Source organism: Agelaius tricolor, unplaced genomic scaffold, assembly GCF_023055355.1.
Source record: "Agelaius tricolor isolate 1412-34295 unplaced genomic scaffold, bAgeTri1.0.p SCAF_11, whole genome shotgun sequence".
Taxonomy (NCBI): Eukaryota; Metazoa; Chordata; class Aves; order Passeriformes; family Icteridae; genus Agelaius; species Agelaius tricolor.
Genome location: NW_027269271.1, coordinates 28,023,944 through 28,043,246, shown reverse-complemented (window position 1 = coordinate 28,043,246; position 19,303 = coordinate 28,023,944).

Below are 19,303 nucleotides of genomic sequence, written 5' to 3'. Positions count from 1 at the left end.
CAGAATTCTCTTGTTGGCAGTTCAGTGTTGCTCAGTGTATTGTGATGTAGATTTGATTGATTTTTTGCAGAGAAGTGCAGCACACTGCAGGGAATGTGAAATATCACCTCCACTGCACATTGATTTAAACCACACAGAGTTAAACTGCAACAATCTAGTGACTTCTGATCAAGCCACCCTTCTATAAATACATGATCAATCTCTTTGTTTTTTGAGGTATGTCATTTTCATGGGAGTAAATTTCTGTGCAAAAGCTGAAATGCAAAGGAGTATCAAAACTATATTACAGTAGATGAAATACTAATGCACTGTGTCCTGGACTGCACCTCCCTCAGACACATGACATGGTTTTGATCTAAGCTTTAGGGAATAATGTGGACAAAAAGCCTTTTCAAAAAAGAGAATAAAAATGGTCTTATTTGAAATTTGAGTATAACAGCTGAAAAAAGCACCACCCTCATCTTTATTAGCCTGCTATTCAATCCACATGAAGTGAAGACATTGTAACGCTGCTATTATCACCCCACTGGAAGTGGAGTGGGAATAAATGGAAAGAAATGCATTACATGCAGTCCAAGAGACCTGATCCTGAATTGCACTGAGCTTCTTATTCCAAGCCAGGAGTCCTTTTAGCTCTCCTTGACCTCAGTGAGAAATTTGGGCTCCCCAGAGCTTGTGCATAGTATTCTTTATTCTTACAACTCTAGGATAGGTGCGCTGAAAAATACATTTCAAAGACACTAAATATGCTTACTCTTTTTTTGTTTGTTTTGTTCTTGCATGTAAATGTAATGCCTCTGGTAACATAAATGTATGGTAGCTGAACATTATGTGAAATATAGAAATCACGTTTATTTTGTCCAGAATTTATAAATTATGTAAGGTTAAGAATATTCTGCAGGAAAAAAGCACATTATCCTTATGGAAGTGGATTTGCATTTGTATTTTCCTATTAAATCATTATATTTTACAGACTCTTCTAAGTTCTTTATATGAATATAGTAGGCATCAGTATGATAATGAGCGGAAAAATATTGTTGGGGGGGTTTCATAAGAAACAACAGCAAATGCTAGAGGTCTTATCATCCAGTGTGCTGTTGATTTTTTCTCTTTTCCTTTATTTATAGGGGACAGCTACAGACACACCACTCACTCTCTAATATTCCTACAGAAACAGCAGCCATCTGGGTGCTGGGGTGGGTGCACCGAGCCCTAGGGTGCCTTTAGCCAGTTCACTTGGAATCTCGAGTCTGTCCTGTCCTATCACCCAGCAGCAATGGAACATTTGTTCCCTGAAGGGCCGGCACGCTGCCAGCAGCAGGTGTTAGGCTGTCCTCTGGGATGAAGGCAGCAGGCATGAGCACTGATGTGTGCCCATGACAAGATGTTGCAAATCTGCTCTCATAGCGACGGTGACAGCATCTGGGACAGTGTTGTGAGTCACCATTCTGTAACCATTAAAAACCAGTTGCCATTCCTTTCATAATAATAAATTAAAATATCATTCCAAAGCGTGCTGGTCTCAGGAAGAAAATTAAAGAAGGCATGTAGGGATAAACACATGTGTGTGCACTGGCACACACAGCGTTACAGTGTGTCTTATCCCACTGTGTTCAAGTGATTGTATCTTAAATTAACAGGTACAGTTGATGGATAGGATAGGGTTATGACTACTATTCAGACTGCATTTTTAGGTTTTCCTAAAGGAAATACAGTCAAGAGGAAAATGTTTAAAAGTAATTTAAAACTATCCTTTACTATCGTTTTAAGCTAATGATTTTATAATTAATAGATAATTCTTACACAGTTGCATCTATTAAGCCCAGATTTCTAAGTCACCTCAGTTTTAAATTTTATTTGCATAGGTTGAACTTGTGCTTCTTCTGCCTAAGTGCAAAGCTAAGCAGGGTATGTGGCATTTTACGAGAAGAGGATTTATATAAATATCTGCATGGAAACAATAATAGATTTGCAGTAGCTGCCTCTTTCCAAAATGACTGTTTTGAAAATACTTTCATAGATCTGTAGGCAGGTGCACAGATATTGTTTCTGTGACTTCTTCCCACAGAGATAATATTCTTCTACTTTGATTTAAACTGGATTTGAATATGGGTAAAGTACATTTTTAAAATTCTCCAACAAGCCATACAGCAAATAGCCAAATAATGCTGTTCCTTGATTTCTCTGGATTTCAGCCTGGCATACTTATCTTTCAAGGGATCTAAATCCAAGACCTTCCATCTTATTGACCTTTGTTGAATATATTATGGGACTCAGTGACTGGGCCTCCCTTTGACAACTGGCCATTTGTCAGCAAGGCCACTGCTTTCATTTGGGCTGAACCCAACCCAGTTCAGATCAAAGGCAGAACTGTTAGTGATGTCAGCAGAGCCAGGATTTCACCCTGGGCCTCAACATTTACAATTATCAGCATTATTGTGACGGAGGTTTATAAGCAGGGCTTATCAACATTAGGGGCTTCAGCAAGAGAGAACTCACATTGAAACTGACAGAGTTTAGCTCAAGTGGTTTTTAGCATTTTAATGTTTCCCCTCTATTCATGTTCAGTCTACTTGGCTTAACAATCTGGGTGGTTTTTCACTGCTTTTAGTCCACCAAATAAGGAGTTTTGCCTCTTGTTTCCCCTTTAGTCTTTGCTGCAAGCCCTGTATTTGTAGGTTTGCCCAGTAACATCCCAGGTACTGCTGAAGACAGATGCCTTGGCCATCTATCACCACATTTTAGTAAAAAATAAGTTATTTCCACAAAGACAGATGAGAAATTTGTTTCAAATGCTCCATCTTGTGAAAATAAATTTTACTTTTCACTTTTCTCTTTTAATTCTGTGTTGTTAAATAAAAAATTTCAAAATTTGTTGTATATTATTTTTCATAATAAATGGAATGTGCAATATAGATTCGGAGGGCTTTTTTGACAGTTTTGAAGAAAAATATGTTTTTCTTCTTTTAGAACAGATTTGGCCAATAATTTGGAAAAAATATACAGAAAATCTAAATGGCAAATCATTTTTTTCTGGTCCTTTTCAAAATAAAAATGTCTGATTTCAGGAAATCTCTCTTTGTTTGGTTATGAATACTTTAGAATTTCCCCTCAGAACCATGTATCTGTCATTAAAAATTTTACCTAAATGTGTAAGAAGGTAAGACTCATGAGAAATTTTAAGTTATATAAATAGGGAAAAAAAAATATTTGAATGTTAAATTCAAAGACGATGCAGAACACATATTTTTGTTTCTATTTATTTTGCAAAGGAATTGAAAAATTGATCACTGAGCTTTTTTTTTCTGTGTATTTCATATACAGGAAACCAGAAATCTGATGTAGTGGCATTATCAAACAACTCTCCTCACCACACATTAAACTCCTCTGTTACCTGTAATTCTACTACAGACTTAAGGTTTAACTCAGGAGTTGCTCTATAGTGTCTTCAGTATAAACACCCAGTGAGACAGAAAATAAACTTCCTTCTGAAAGGGGAGAGAGAAACAAAACCAGACAAAATGAAGTGGAGCTTTGAACCCCGAATAATTTTTAAGGATTAACTGCTGGGTCTGTGTTTAGTGATATAACAACGCCAAATTCAAGAGGCACCAATTACATTGCCCCTTGACCTCTGCTAAAGCCTGGTGACAGGCACCTCTCAAGTCATGGTTCTTTTGGTATTTTTAGGTGAAAAATTAAGTTTTATTCAGTCCCCCACATCATTCACTCACCTGCTGTGTGTTTGAGATCAAATTTTCGAAGTCAGGCATGTGAACTTGTGCATGTACATCTGCAGGCATCAACAATTGAAAACCAAGCCCATGGTTAAAATTAAAAACACCCACCCAGAATCCTGTTCCAATGTGAAGTCTACAAAGGCCCCTTGAGAAAGTTGAATCCTTTATTGAAATGTTTGACAAAGAAACCACATACTTTTCTGTTTTGATGCATTAGATAATGATCTTTTTTTAAAGAAAAAAGCCTTTGCTCTAAATCAGCAGCCTGAAGAATTAAAACATGAAAACAAAAGCATATTATTTAAAGAACAGCCTGTTCCCTAAACTGTTACTGTGCTGGGTGCCAAACCACATTTTGTGATATATCATGTACAACCTCCTCTTGCATGTTTTACTGTTATGCTTTACATGACTTGGAGTGAGAAAACCCTGATAGTTCTGCCTTGGACTTACCACAAAGACTGGTCCACTCACAGAGCTGAATCACAACATGACAATTTCCTCCCAGGATGATGACTCTGAAAGAGGTGGAAAAGTGTTTGTTTACTTGGTGCTATGTATGAAAAGCTGAGTTAAATAGAAATGTGAATTCATAGTGGATCTGTTGCCCTTCACAAAACACTTGGTGGTTGCAGAATGACAGTGACCTTGCTGCAAAGTGCAACTCACACGATGTAGGGCCACTTCATTCTCACACAGGTCTAGAAATTAATGACAGTGACCTAACGTGAATGTGAATTTGCAGTATATAAACCATAATTACTGCCAGTATGCAAGCACGCCTTGCAAGTAGAGGTAAATGTGAAACGGTTTATTTTACAGAGGGCTGTGTTATATTTAATATACAGTGGAGTAACAAGCACACATGCAATTACTGCAGAGCAGCTCATGCCCACCAACTTCATCCTCAAATCTATGCTGGAATATTTTGGTTATATGCCTCTACCCTCCATTGCTCCATTTACGCCCTTTAATCCACTATCAAAATTCATCCTGATTAATTTTCCAGAACACATCTGAGAGGACAAGCCTAACTTTGTGTACTGTGGTAGAGAGAAGGGTTCAGCAGCCTTTCAGAGGTCTGTTTTGCAGCCTTTCCCTGAAGAAATCCTGTCCCAGAGATACTTACAGGTTGTAAAAAAGGCAGGTCTGACAAATTAGCAAGGGAAAAAAGGACTGGAGCTGGCTATGGAAAGAGTGTAAGTGGAGAAACAGCAACTGGAAGCCAATAAGGACAGCATGAGTAGAAGCTGCTGTTAACTGCTCTGTTAGCTCAGGTAGAGAAGTCCAAGCTATGGTACAAAAGGTCCCAGACTCAGGAATGACCCTCAGGGAAGTCATTGTGATGGAAGATCTATTTTCCATTTTATTTATGATCCTTTTAGAAAGATGACAGGCAGGGACTATACTGCAATTATACATCTTTTAATGCCAAGGACTTATGGGAAAAGAGATTACAGAATCGATGTCATTCCTTCAGTGTAAATTGAATTCTCTCTGTTCATATGCATTATATCTTTAATAATATAATTGTGTGCTATTTTTTCTACAAGTCTCTTGCCTTATTCCTTGCACAGTTCTGACCGATGCTGGGATGAACCAGAGTTTAATAGTGAAGTAGGCTGATCTGGATCTCCACATATTGAGAAACTAGAGCTAATAAATGAGGTAGAGATTCTTGGGAGTTATAGGAAAGTTAAATCCACTTACAGCTGAGGTCTGGACTCTCTAAGTGCCATTACTAAAGTCATCATGTAGTCAGTGATGTATGGTCACTTATATGTGTCTCATTTTCAGAGGGCCCAAACTGATACTCCAGGTTTAGAAACACTGAAGTGCTGAACCAGCTGAAGGTGAGGACATAAAGGGTCATGCCAGGAACATATAAAGTTTAACTTGGTATTACCGTAAACATTTATGGTAACTCAACCTATACCAAACATTTATAGTAAACTCAAGTATCAGTAAAAAAGAAGCATGAGTATATGGAAATGATGGAATTTTTTTAGATACAGTGAAAATAGAAAGAAGCCTGAATTGAAAATTCTCTTTTATACATATTATCACTGTGAATTCAGTGGATTCCAAAGAAAAAATATTTAATTTAGCAACTCACTAATGTCACTCAGGTGATCCAACTGCTGCAGATTTTTACTTGCTGCATTTAAAAAAATAATAGTCATAAGGACATATTTTCTATAGTTAACCCTGAATTACTGTATTAATGTGAGGAACTAGTTAAGTATTCTAAAATAATTATAAAATTAGTTTTTTTTTCTTCTGCTTTCTGTACATCATTTCCCTTCACCTTCTGGTAGTATAACAAAAATAAATTAAATCTTGTTGGTTACATACGTAAATGTGACTGTAAAAAGCTGAAGAGGAAATTAATATCTCAGGGCAGTAAACAAGGCCTGGGACCACACATTGAACTGTGAGGAAAAACAGAAGTTTTTCTGTCCCATCTATCTTATATGTGAATAAAAACCCACACAGTCGAGTAAACGTAGCATAATGCATACACAGAACTTGTGCAGTCTTAATTTCAGCTTTCTAATGTTTCAATCTTTGAAGTCCCCAGTCCTTTTAACATTCCTTAAATGTTATTTCACTGTAATTACTGTGTTTGTAATGAGAGATTTGTTTTCCCAAATGGAGTTATTCTCTATCAGTCCAGAGAGGCTCTGGGAAAGGAGAAAGGATTGTGGCTTACCTGCTCAAATCCCTTGCACACATGGTCAGATAATTCTGACCAAACTGAAGATTTTTCCTCAAAATCTTTCATTCCAGAAGAAAGAAGTCTTCACCTGTAGGAAAATGCAGAAAAGAGCTATGCTGACAGTTTATTCCCGAGTTTATTCTGGGATGTGCTGCCCATTCCCTTACCTTGGGCAGGGCTGTGGTGGAGCACATCCCAGCCCATGAGGGAGGCAAGAGTGCATTGCACAAATATGGGTGAGCAAAATCTTATGGTTCATGAGGCAGCTTCGGTGAACTGTGTTTATATTATGGTTGGGCAAAGGTGCAAGTTTTGTGCTTTTTTTCTTCCCTAAAGAGGGAAAACCACAGAAAGAAATGAAGATGAAAAGGAAACAAGTAAACAAATGTGGTTTTACAGAAACGGAGGGACAATTTATCCTCAGCACAGCAAGCAAAAACTTGGAAAACATTTGGAAAAGTCAGAAAACAAGTTAAAGTTGGTTGGCAGACTCTGACAGAGCTGACAGCTAAAACTACCCCTGGCATGTTGACAACAGTGTGGCATCAATCTGTGTGTAACAACCTATCCTTGAAAAACTCCATCCTGGATTTAAGCTAGCACTTCCTAACCTTTTCTCTACCCAGCATCCAAGCTGCGGTGTGGAAAAAGTTTTCAGATGTGACTTTTAACTCGTTCACGGACAGCGGCCAGCTCCCTCCCTCAGACCGCCATCATGGCGGCTGCCTCGGCCGTGCTCCCTCACAGACTCCCGGCCCTCCCTCCCACCTCAGCGGTCAGCACAAACACCCGTCCCCAGCTCCCTGCTCACCCTCACCTGGGGTCCCCCACCTACTCCACATTCCCACTTACTTTTTACAGAACATATCTGTGTTTCCTGAAGCAAGGCTGTGACAGGAAGATGGGGAACATTTTGGCGGGAAGATGAGGATCCTTGTGGCAACACAGCTGCCCTCAGTGTCACCCACCCCGCTGTAGCTGCGAGCTGCATGAGGGGGCTCTGAGCACGCTACTAACCACAAGATTGTTATTCTTGCAAGACAAAACAGCCTCAAGTTGCACCAGGTAAGGTTTAGATTAGATTTTAGGGAAAATTTTTTCATGGGAAGTGTCCAGCCATGTCACAGACTGCCCAGCAGAGCAGTGGAGTTGCCATTCCTGGGTGGATTTGAAAGAGGTACAGATGAGGTACTCGGGGACATGGCTTTGTGGCAGCCTCAGTGTTGCTGAGGGAACATTTGAATGTGATGGTCTGAGTACTTTTTCTATCTCAATGACTCCATGATTTTATGTTTCTGAGGCAGGAAGTAGAGAGAGCTCACAGTAAAGTTGAGGCCCAGCAGCAGCTGGGTTGCACAGGGGTTGGAGACACAGACCTCCAGACCAGCTTACATGGCTGTCTGTTGTTGCATGAAGGCAAAAAATTGATGCCATGGCACTGCTTTCTGGGAAATCTGCAGCTGCTCCACTATTTGCTGGTAGCGGCCCAGGAATCCACATTTATACAGCTAAAATGATGTGCTCAGCCTTTTAAGCTATTGACTACTCAGATCTCACCTGAGGTGTGGTAGTAACAATAGGCACAACCAGCCTGAACTACCTGCAGCTTCTGTCTCAACAAAAGTGGGTTTAAAAGATTGTTTTCACACAACAATCTCACATACTGCATATAGAATGCCATGGAAGTTCCTTCCGTGTTATTACTACACCTTAAAAATAGCCTTCTGTTTCAAGATCCTTTGGTGTTCTCAGATTATCTGTATTTATATCGTTCTTGTGGTCCTGTGATCCCTATGTGTTTAGCTGGATGATACACAGATAGCCTGAGTTGTCAGTCACTCTCTCCATCTCTCCTATCCATCCCTTGAGAACCTCACCTCACTCCTATAGGATCTTTATATAATATCCCCGAGGGATTCAGCTGAAACACCTCAAATACACTAAAGACATCTGGATGTAAGATGCCTGCTTCTATGAGGATGCAGGCAAAGGTTGTCCTGCACAGGTCATATGCAAGCTGTAATGATCATATTATTCTGATCATAAATAAAGCTGTGCCTTCTCACTCATGGTATGCTTAGCTATCATTTGCTGCTGCATGTCACTTTGAGGTTGATACTTAGCAACTGATGTGGAGAAAAAATGAGTTCCTAACATCTGTTTTATCATTTTTTGATGAATGAAAAACCAAACAGAGACCTTAGTTGTGCACAGATCATTCAAAACAATGATATTTACATAGATTCGATGTCATCATGTGTTTCACTAGTAACAAAAAACTTAACAAATTATTTAAGTGATAGTGCCAAAAGGAAAAAAAGCTCATAGTTACTGTCCCATAGACAAACTTTCATCAGCCCAGTGTATTTCAGCCTTTGGACACTTGGCTGTTGTGTCACTGGTCACTGAATTACACTTATTGAGGTATCTATCAGAAAAAACTAAGATTACTTTTCTTTCATATTTCTCATGTGCTACAGCCATGTGAATAGTGGGTCTGTTTGGTTCCCAACTGCAAAAACAAATAAAAATTCCATCTTTAACACTTAAGAAACTGTCTATTTTTAGTTTGGTTTCCTATGGAAACAAGGCATCTGTGATCAGGCTGTCTCTGTGCATGTATCTGTCCTTGTGTACCCCCTAATAATTTTTGAATCTAGTGGCCCTTTCCAATCAACTGTGATGAAATGACAGAATTTTCGAAGTATCTGGGTTCTAACAAATTTCCTAAAAATATTGGGCCAGATAGATGAACAAAGACATTGATGTTGCCCAGCTGAGGGAAAGCTGCAACATGAACTTACATCTTATGAGACTCCAGAGAATTCAAGGAAGTGAGAGCTGCAGTAAATAACACAGCTACACAGAAAAGCTGCAGCCCAAGGTCATGCTTTTATGCACCTCAAATTCATAAAGAAACAGACTTAATTCATTCCACTCCTCACACAATTACTTGTTTAATATTTGCAGAGGTCTCCCTTCACTTCTGAGTCAGAAGATTAGAATTCTCCCCTTTCCCCACAACCAGCAAAGAATTTAGACCCAGATGTTTTTAAATTTGACCTGTCCTACGGGTCAGAGGATCAGGATCATGTGATAGGCTATGTAATTAAAGCTTCCCAAATGGTGTAGACTTGTGCATCAGGAAGCTTCAGGGTATGCCTGAAAGCAGGATCTCTTTGGGAATTAACCTGCAAGAAGAAGAAGAAGAAGAAAATAATGTAGGACTCAGCTCTCCTTTTTAAGTAGGTACTTCAAATATGTGAACAAATTAGGAAATAAGAGTTAAAGAGGTGTTGTTTTGGGGAGAATGGAGAGAAGAAATGGGAGCAGTAGCACAGCATGATGGTAAATAGACCTTGGTATGGAAGAGTCACCAGCTTAAAATTATGTTGTTCCTTTTTAGATTAATCCATCTCTTGCCCTGTCTTCAGCCTTCTCAATATTGCCCAGAGGTGGAAAACAAGCCAATGAAAGAAGTGTCTTTTGGGGTAAGGAAACTGGAACAGATGCTGAGTAGTTACTGTACATGAATAAAGCTGACTTAGATTGCAAGTTAAAATGTCACAGCTGACTCTGGAACTGGAGTCACTGAGGCAAGAAGGGAAAGACCCTCCTTGCTCTCCATGAGCTGGATCTCCATGAGATCCATGAGCTGGATCTGAATCTCTACAGCCACACTTCTGCAGGTTTGCATCCAAATTAATAGGCTCTGTCTCTAAGGCAGAGCTGCTTGTGGATCTGTGCCGTGTAAATTAGCTGGGTTGGTTGTGTAGAGACTTTCTGGCCCAAAGTGGTGCCTGCTTGGGGGTATCTGCACCGTTCTCTGTTGTACAATGAAGCACATATGAGATGTGTGGTGAGCTTTGGATGTGGATAGTGAGTTACTGAGGCTGAAAAACTGGAGAGAGCTGCAGCTCCTACTTTCCCTGGAGAACAAATATTTTTCAAAGCCTGATAAGGTCTGCAGAGAAATTTCAGCTGATTTGTAGCTCTTTTCTACTTTCTAGGCTCATAAGAATTCCACATCCTGGGAGACAAATAAGAACTCAGCACCATGGGAGACAAATAGGTCTTTCAGTATGGAAACAGACTTTCTGAAAAAGAAAAAACATCCCGGCTGTAGAGATGCTTCCCTATAGCTCTGACCTCTCATGTTGTTTTGGTCACAGAACCTCAGGTGGATGGAGTGATGAGGATATTTATCCTCACTGTAGTGGTCTGAGGAGGAGGTCCCACAAGTAAACATTTTGGATTTTCCCCAGAGTAAAATTGCAATTGCCATTTCTACCATTAGCAGTCTGCTGTTACTTCACCCTGCTCTGTGTAGTGTGCCACCAAAATCAGTTCTGCTGCTTGTTTGCCATTGGATGGACATTGCAATTAAAGGCTTGCTAATTTCTGATCTTTTATATGGAACAATAATGAAACTATTTAAAAAATAAAAATAGGCAGACATATTTTCAAGACTATTTGCCTGACACTGAAAGTGAATGTCTTCTGGTTGTAAAGGTTTTTTCTTTCCTATTTCTACAACATTTACCATAATTCATTTAAAAATAGAGTTTAGAAAGCAGCAGGTATAATTAATGTATTGATCTAGTTTTCCATTATGTTGTTAGTACAGGTGAAAAATGTGCTTTTGATGAAATTGTTGATTAAAGCTACCAAAAAATCCATTATATCTAGCTTACTTTTCCTTACCTAATGAAGCAGATGGATATAAAATAAGGGAAGGCCATATTGACCTTTAGTAGGAATATATATGGCATATAACTTGATACCTATAAGACAATTAATATTAATCTGACCTTTTTAGTTTCTGGGCTACAGTGCTGTTACTAATAGCAGCTACATAATGTGTTGTATGTTTTCACTGAAGAGGTCACGCACTGGCTAAGAGCAGGAAAATGTGGATTTGCTGAGGCTGTTCTCAGCATCTCCTTGATTCAGGGCAGGGAGGAAGAACAACTCCATCTTCCTTCCCAACCTCTCATACACCTTGGTTGGTCAGGAAAGTGCAGAGGGCTCATTCTGTGGGCATTATGCTTTAAAGATTGTTTCAGTCACCAGACTGCTGATCAGCATGAGAAAGTGCAGAAACAGTTACACAAGATATTGGAGGGTTTCAGCAAGGCAGTCCCAGCCCTGTGCTGATCTCTGCCCCTGAGCAGGAGCAATCAGCATTTTGGGTTTGCCCAGCACCTAATATGATCCCACAGCAATGCTATTTGATGTGATAAGATAGCTATGTGAATATGTGACTGTGGCTTGCCCAGCATGGGAACGCTCAAAAATGGCTTTTGCTTTCAAAATTCAGATCAACCCTAGGTCAAAATAACTTAGGTATAGACAGTCCTAAAACAAATGCAGGGTACTTTGTAATAGGCTTTTAAGGAATGTTCTATTCACAAATATTTTTTACAACTATTGAGTCAGTGATTGGATGTTTTTCAGATTTAAAATATCCTGGATATTTGCTGCATTATTTAACAGCAGCTGTCCTTCATATTTGCCTAGCAATAAAACCTTTGCATAAGTTTCTCCATGATCATTTGTTTAATATTAACATTTTGATCCCCAGCAGAACTAGATGATCTTTAAGGTCCCTTCCAACCCAAATAATTCTATGATTCTATGGTTCTAATAAATGAGAATTTTTTTTTCAGAAAAACTAAAGATTCCAAAGTAAAATCCCATTCTCTTTGGTTTGGGTCAAGTGCAGATTTTTACAGCCAAGCCAGTACAGTCAGTGCTGCCTCTATTCACACTTCTCAAAGACCATGATCTTTAGAAGGGTATTTATTGGTCACCTGCATTCCAAGGTGCCCTCTGAGAGCAAGCCCTCAACAATATGTGGAAAAATAATTCATCCCCATTGGATATTCCTAGCTGTTAGCTGAAGTAGTCCTGCTACTCCATATTTCTGCATCAAAATACTCTCCAAATGTCAAAAAAAAAATAGGTGGGGGTGCAGATAAATCCTTTTCCTCCCCTTGTTCAAAGCCTGTCCAGCTTTTCCAGCCATCCAAGCGCTGCCCTGTTTGCTCTGTTTCCACCACACTGCTTCATCTCCCCGTGGCATCCCTCTGCTCCATGCTGTGAGTGCCACACAGCTGACCCCAGACACTTCTGCACATGCAGAGTGCTGCATAAAAACATGAGAAGGCTCCACATGTCTGAAAGGAGGTGGATTTTTTAGTAGGAGCACTGGTTAGCACTGAGCTGGGACTGCAGCCGGCGCTCCAGCCATTCTCATTCAGGCTGAATCCTTGGGTGTCTTCACTCCCACAACCCCTGCTCCTCCCTTCAAATTGTAGACAGGCTGTTAGCAGCACTTGTCTGCCTGCTACAGAGACCAAATGGAAAGGCTCCCCTTTCTCAGGATCACCACCTATAACAAGTTTCTCAGCTTCGAATTTCTTCCCTGTTTTTCATTTGACTGCACTTGAGCTAATTGCTCTTCACTCCTTTCCAGGTTCTGTGACTTCTCCCTAAATGTCCTCCTAAATTCTACCTCTTTTTACCACTCTCTTCTCTTTCCTATGGACACTTACACTATAGACTTTTTCCCAGTCCCAGTTTCTTGCTTATTATAATCTGCCTGTTTCCTACTTTGCCTGACTTTCATCCTACAAGATTCTGATCTCCTGGGGATCAAGAACATTTCCCTTCTCTCAGTTCCTGCCCTATTCAGATATACCTATGTATATATACATACATACCTATATATGTATGATTATGTATATTCCCAAGACTAGATTGTATGCAAACTGTGCATGCTCAATCAATAAATAAAATATTTTAAGAATATTTTTATAGTTCTGACTCTTCACAGTCAGCAGCATAACCATCTCGTTTTAAAGATGCTTGCAACTTTTTTTCTGGCTAATATAAATAATGTAAATAATTCATGTATTTAGTAACAATAAATATTCATATTTCATTTGAACCAGACAGTGATCGTCTAGATTAAATTGAACTGCTTTGGATTCAACAGCTGGCAATCTCCCATGCCAAATAAGGGATTTTAGTCCTTCTTTATTTAGAGTACAGAACTACCAGAAATGGGAGGTGACGTGGAGAGGAAATGGACCCTCTTACCAAAACATATAACACATCTGTCTATTGACTGTACTTTCTTCAGACTTGGATACAAGCAAATATATTTATTCTGGAACAGACTAAATGGGTGCTGGAAGGAAGAATACAGTTTGCATACTTTATGAGCATAGATAGCTGTGTCAGGATCTCTTACTGCTTTTGGAGGTCAATTCTTAGTGAGTTGTATTCCTTTTGCCAGAGGAAGCTTAGTGATTTGGGGAACCTTTTGAAAAAAGTAAAAAAAACCAGTAAAATAAATACAAATTAAATAGAAATCTACTCCCCAAAGTGGCAAAGACCTTTTCCTTATATTATTGAACCGGTAAACTGCATTTTCATTTGTCCAAAATTTTCATCATTATACATAAACAGGAGTTTCATATGCATGGAGGAGGAGTGAATTTTAGCTATGGGAGAGACTTAGGGATTCTGCTTTGAAATTCAGGAAAATGATGTTTTCCTTCCATTCTGTTCCAATTAATTGTACAAATACAGCGCTATTCTGGGGGTGGGGGGGGGGGGAAGTGGGCCATTGTGGGGGAAAGGTGTTTTCATTTTGTGTTTCCTTGGTGTTTGTCCACTCCCTGAAATCTGTAAAAAGGGCAGAAGGGCTGGGAGCTGATGTACACTTTCTTGCTCAGGAAGTTGGAGTGCACATGGCTGGAACTGTTCTGAGCACTCTATGTAAACCATAAAAATTGAGGAGTCAGAAGCAAACTGTGCTTCCTGACCAGATGAGGTAGGATTACCAATCTTTAAAAAACTCAGGTAAGGGGCTCTGTAGAACAGAATAGAGAGATTTCTCCAAGCAATTGCTCAAATGCTGTATATAGATTCATGAGGGAAAAAAAAAGTAATTTTTAAGTTAGTCTGAGCTAAACCATGTTAAATTCCTGCTGAAGACAAAGCAATTGTCTTTCATATGCGTTATCTGTTTGGGGTTAATAATGAGCTTATACCTGGCAGTTATCTAGGTAATATGTATGGAATCTATATGTACCCCATTATTGTTCTGATTCATGGGTTAAATATGCAGTGCGTGTCTTTACGTTCACAGTAGGCTGTTCTGGACTGGGCCTTTAAAGTATGAATGTAATTTCAAAGGTCAGTGGTTTAGGGAGTCAAATTATTTTGTGAGTTTTTTCTGATTTCCAAAAGAGCTGGAGATGAGGTTAATGGGATGCTTGGGGTCAGAATTCAGGGGGAATGAAGTGGGAAGAGCTCTGGGTCAGTGGGCTCCCTGAGAGGATTCCCCAGTTTGCTGCCAGCAGACTCGTAAGTCCCAGAGACATTAATAAACCCTTTGTGTTGTTATTTTTGCTTGTTTCTGTATTCTTTCCAGCATTCAGCAGGATTTAGGGCAAATAGGATGTGCCAGTAATGGGAAGCAAACACTGAGATGGCCAATGGAAATATTCTTCTTATGCATGCTCTCCATAAAACATGTGCAGGTGGGCCGTCTGGAATCACAGCCATGACTCTGCCTGGTGTTATTTCCTCATTTGTTGTTTTCTCCATCTGCTCATTTATTTTCCTGGTTATGGTCTTCTTCTCTCTGTTTCCATTTCCCCCTGCTCATTTGTATAAGTAGGAATATCCTTCCCTCCAGCAACTGTTTAACGTGCTTTCCCTTTTATGTATATATTTGGCTTGCAAATAGGTAGCTGAAAAAGCTGAGACAAGACAGAGAAGCCATGATCAAATTCCAGCAGAATCCTCATGTGTTTAGAATATATTCCTGCAGGATTTTTCCAAATAAATATTTTTGGCCATGGCACATCACAATCTAAATACAGAGTGATGAAGTTTTATTCAGGACAGGTTATGTGGGAGATGAGACTGAAGCAGAGGACACAATGCACAGTAAATGCAGGCTCTGTCACTACCTGACTTGGGCACAGCAAGGATGGGAACCACTGAGTTTGCTGAGCAAACAAAGGTGCTTTGCAAAATGTCTGTATCCTCTCTGGCTGCCCAAAACGAGGGGTGGCTTTTGTTTGTGATGGCTGCCAGTTGTGTCGTGCTTTGCCAAGGAGAACTGCAAAGAAATGAAAATCTAACCTATCATTCTTTCCTGGGTTGTAAGGATATTGGTTCTGACCTCTTGGATGGCGTAAATCATGAGGAAATTAATGGATTAATTAAAGGAGCCCACAGAAGGGGGGGCAGCCTCTTTTCTGTCAGATGGTGGTGAGGGCTACTGTACTCTCAGCTCCCTGCTAAATCTGCCCTTTCACAAAAGCCTGTGAGTGTGATATTATAATGTGTTATTGTGATTTTCAGCTACCCTTTCTGCCTGGAAGTGAATTTTGAGCTGCAGCACTGGGGAGCTGCTGGAGCCTGGTGGGTAATGGTTACTGGTGGTGTGGGATGAACTGTTTTCTCCGCTAAAACTTACAGGTTTTGACAATTATTTCAGGATTTCCCCCTAGAATGGGATTCTGAGCTTTTGCACAGACTCACTGTCTGACCTCTGGCCACCTCAGTCACCTTTCTACACCTCTCTCTCATCTGTCCCATCTGTTTGGACTTTAAGCTCTTGAGAGCAGCCATTGTCTCTTCGAGTGTATTTATTTTGTACAGTACCTAGCGCTGCAGGGCTCCTGCTCGGTTGGAACCACTGGGTGTGACTGCAATGTAAATACTGAGTAATAATAATAGCATATGTGGGGGTGTAGAAACAGGGAGAGAGAGAAAAATATTTTCCCCATTCTTGTCTGCTTTTTGTTGTTGTTCTATTTCCTATTCACAGAAAGCATACAATACTGATTAATGAAAAATTTCTGGCTCCAGTTCAGTATCTGGCTTCAGTACATTTGCTATTTGATATCTGAGATATGTACAACATGTTCACAGTGAATTCTCCAACTGAAAACAGTAGAGTTCAAACCAAGTCAATTAATTCACAGAGTGAATGGATTCAAGCCCAGATTCTCGTGCCTTGTGGAGGCCTCTTTGAGTCTCCTGCCAAAAGATATCTGTTTATAAATGCAGTAAACGTAACTATTTGATACTTATAGCTCTTACAGCCTTATGTGATTTTTTTTTCCTTGTTATGGCTGATCTCTGATAATTGAGTTACATTTTGCAGACATTTCAGGCATTCTCTGTCTCTCTGTGCTTTCTTCCCCCCCTGGCGCTACGGCTCAGCCAGTGCTTTGGACGGTTTCACATTTCCCTTCTCTTTGTTGCCTTGGATATTCTGCTGAAGCAAGGCATAACAAAACTGTATCCAAAATCCATACGTACTTGTAGCCAGGCTCCCTCCTGAACCTGCTTTGTGATTCTTGCATGAGAAACTTTACCATTTCTGCAGAAGGAGAGGAGAGGAGAAAAACTTACAATGAAAATGATTGTTGTGTTCTGCACTTATGGTCCAAGAACATTAATAACAGATCTTTGTTGAGCAGTATCTCTCATCCCTAACACTCATGCATTTAATCAAGTGATGCATACAGCACAGTAGGCATTTTGAAAAACACTCATCACTTTTGTGGAATATATCAGGTAACATTATAAAACCAAATAGAACAAAAAAAAAATATGGGGAACATCTTTATCTATGTGAAAAATTAAAATAAAACAATGGAGAATGGAAATTTGGGCAGGACATATAGGCTACCATTTCTTTTCTAAGAGGAAACATTCAGGATTTCTTTCTTTTAGTCCTTAAATATTGTTTTTGTCCTTTTTTTCTGCCTCCAAGTAAGAGTGCTCCAAAACTCCTTTTCCTTGTGCTTTCCTCTCTTTTCTTCATACCTCTTGCCCATTTTTTAACCTGGCCATTCAGCACATTCACCTCTTGTCTTTACACCCATTCTTTTCTGAAATTCTGCTTGTGAACTGTTTCTGAACATACATTTCAGAATATGGATGTGTTTTCCTGGATATTTTGCTATAACTGAAATTCTTTACAGACAGAAGTTAACTCCTAATATATCCTTAATATTTCGCTCATCCTATTTGTTGTTTATGATCCTTGGCTGCACCACACTTCCCTTGCAGCTCAGGTCTGCAACCTACAGTGGTCAGGTTTGATCCATTTCAGTCTCTGACCCAGAAAACAAGGCAATAATTGCATTCTCTCATCTCCCTTATCATCAATTTGGCCATAGAACCATAGAGTCATTGAGGCTGGAAAAGCCCTTGAAGTTCATTGAGTCCAACAACTAATGCAGCACTGCCCAGGCCACCAGTAACTCATGTCCCCAAGCATGACATCTATATGACTTTTAAATCCCTCCAGGGATGAGGACTCCACCACTTCTCTGTGCAGTCAGTGAGAGGGCTGGACAACCCTTTTGGTGAAGAAATTTTCCGTAATACCCAACCCAAACCTCCCCTGGTGGGACTTGAGGCTTCCTCTTGTCCTGTAACCTGCTCCCTGGGAGCAGAGTCCAATCCCCCCTGGCTGCACCCTCCTGTCAGGGAGTTTTGGAGAGTGAGGAGGTTCCCCTTGTCCTCCTTTTTTCCAGCCTAAAGAACTCCAGCTCTCTCAGCTGGTCCCAACAAATGACACCAGTGAAGATTATTTTTCTTTTAGTTCTCAAGTCACACCTCTGTGATAAAAACAAAAGAAAATCAATCAGTGAAAAAGACCTGAGGAGGGAGGGGGTATTAATAATATCCATATTTTTAAAGCACATTAAAAATGTATACACCGTTATACTACTCCCCTATCTCCCCAAGATCTATGTGCCATTTCTATTCTGAATAGCAGGAGCTGTTTCTTTCCAAGTATTTCTGCCATACCCAGCACAATGAAGTCCCATTCTCCTACATTACCACAAATGTTGCTGAGAAGCAGCTGTAACACATGTGAACTTCCTAACACTGTGTTGGAACATCAGAATGTTTAATTTAGCTGCCTAACAAGTGGTAACATGAGGCTGGTACAATATCAACTGAATATATATTGTTCTCAATATTTTTAGTCCAGGAATTAGAAGATAGTTTGTAGCTGCCAGAAGTTTTGGAATGGCCTCACCAAAAGGATATAGTTTCAAGAGCAACTTTAATGAATTAATGAATGAGACTGTAAAACAGAATAATGGCAATCTTGAAATGACTGTTTCTGATCATGCTATCTGGGCTGTTTCAGTATGTTGATTCTTTAATCACAAAAGAGTGGTGAAAAGAGATTTGAATGAGTTCTGTTGTGTTTGTGTTAAACTAATTCCATGTTTTAGGGCTTCTATTTTCCTCTGAAGTGATAGGAACTGGCTAGGTACAACTACATAGTAGGCAGTATGTAGTAGTATGGCTGCAGGTAGAAGTACATTATCTAAAGATGTTTTCTTGTTTCCCATGGTGCATCTTGGGCTGGAGCAGTCAACAGAAGGGCAACAAAGCTGGTGAAGGATTTGGAATCTAAGTCCTATGAGGAGTGGCTGAGGGAGCTGGGGAGGCTCAGCCTGGAAAAAACAAGGCTCAGAAAGGACCTTCTTGCTCTCCAACTCCCTGGCAGGAGAGGGCATTGGGGGGGATCAGGCTCTGCTCCCAGGGAACAAGGGGCAGGATAAGGGGAAATAGGCTCAAGTTGTGTCAGGAGAGGTTTGGGTCGGATATTAGGAAAAATATCTTCTCTGAAAGAGTGGTTAAGCACTAGAACAGGCTCCTCATTGGAGCCAGAGGATTCAATGTTCCTGGAAGTGTTCAAAAAATGAGTGACTGTGGCCCTTCATGACACAGTTTAGTGGGCATGGTGGCACTTGGTCAAAGTTGGACTTGATGACCTTGG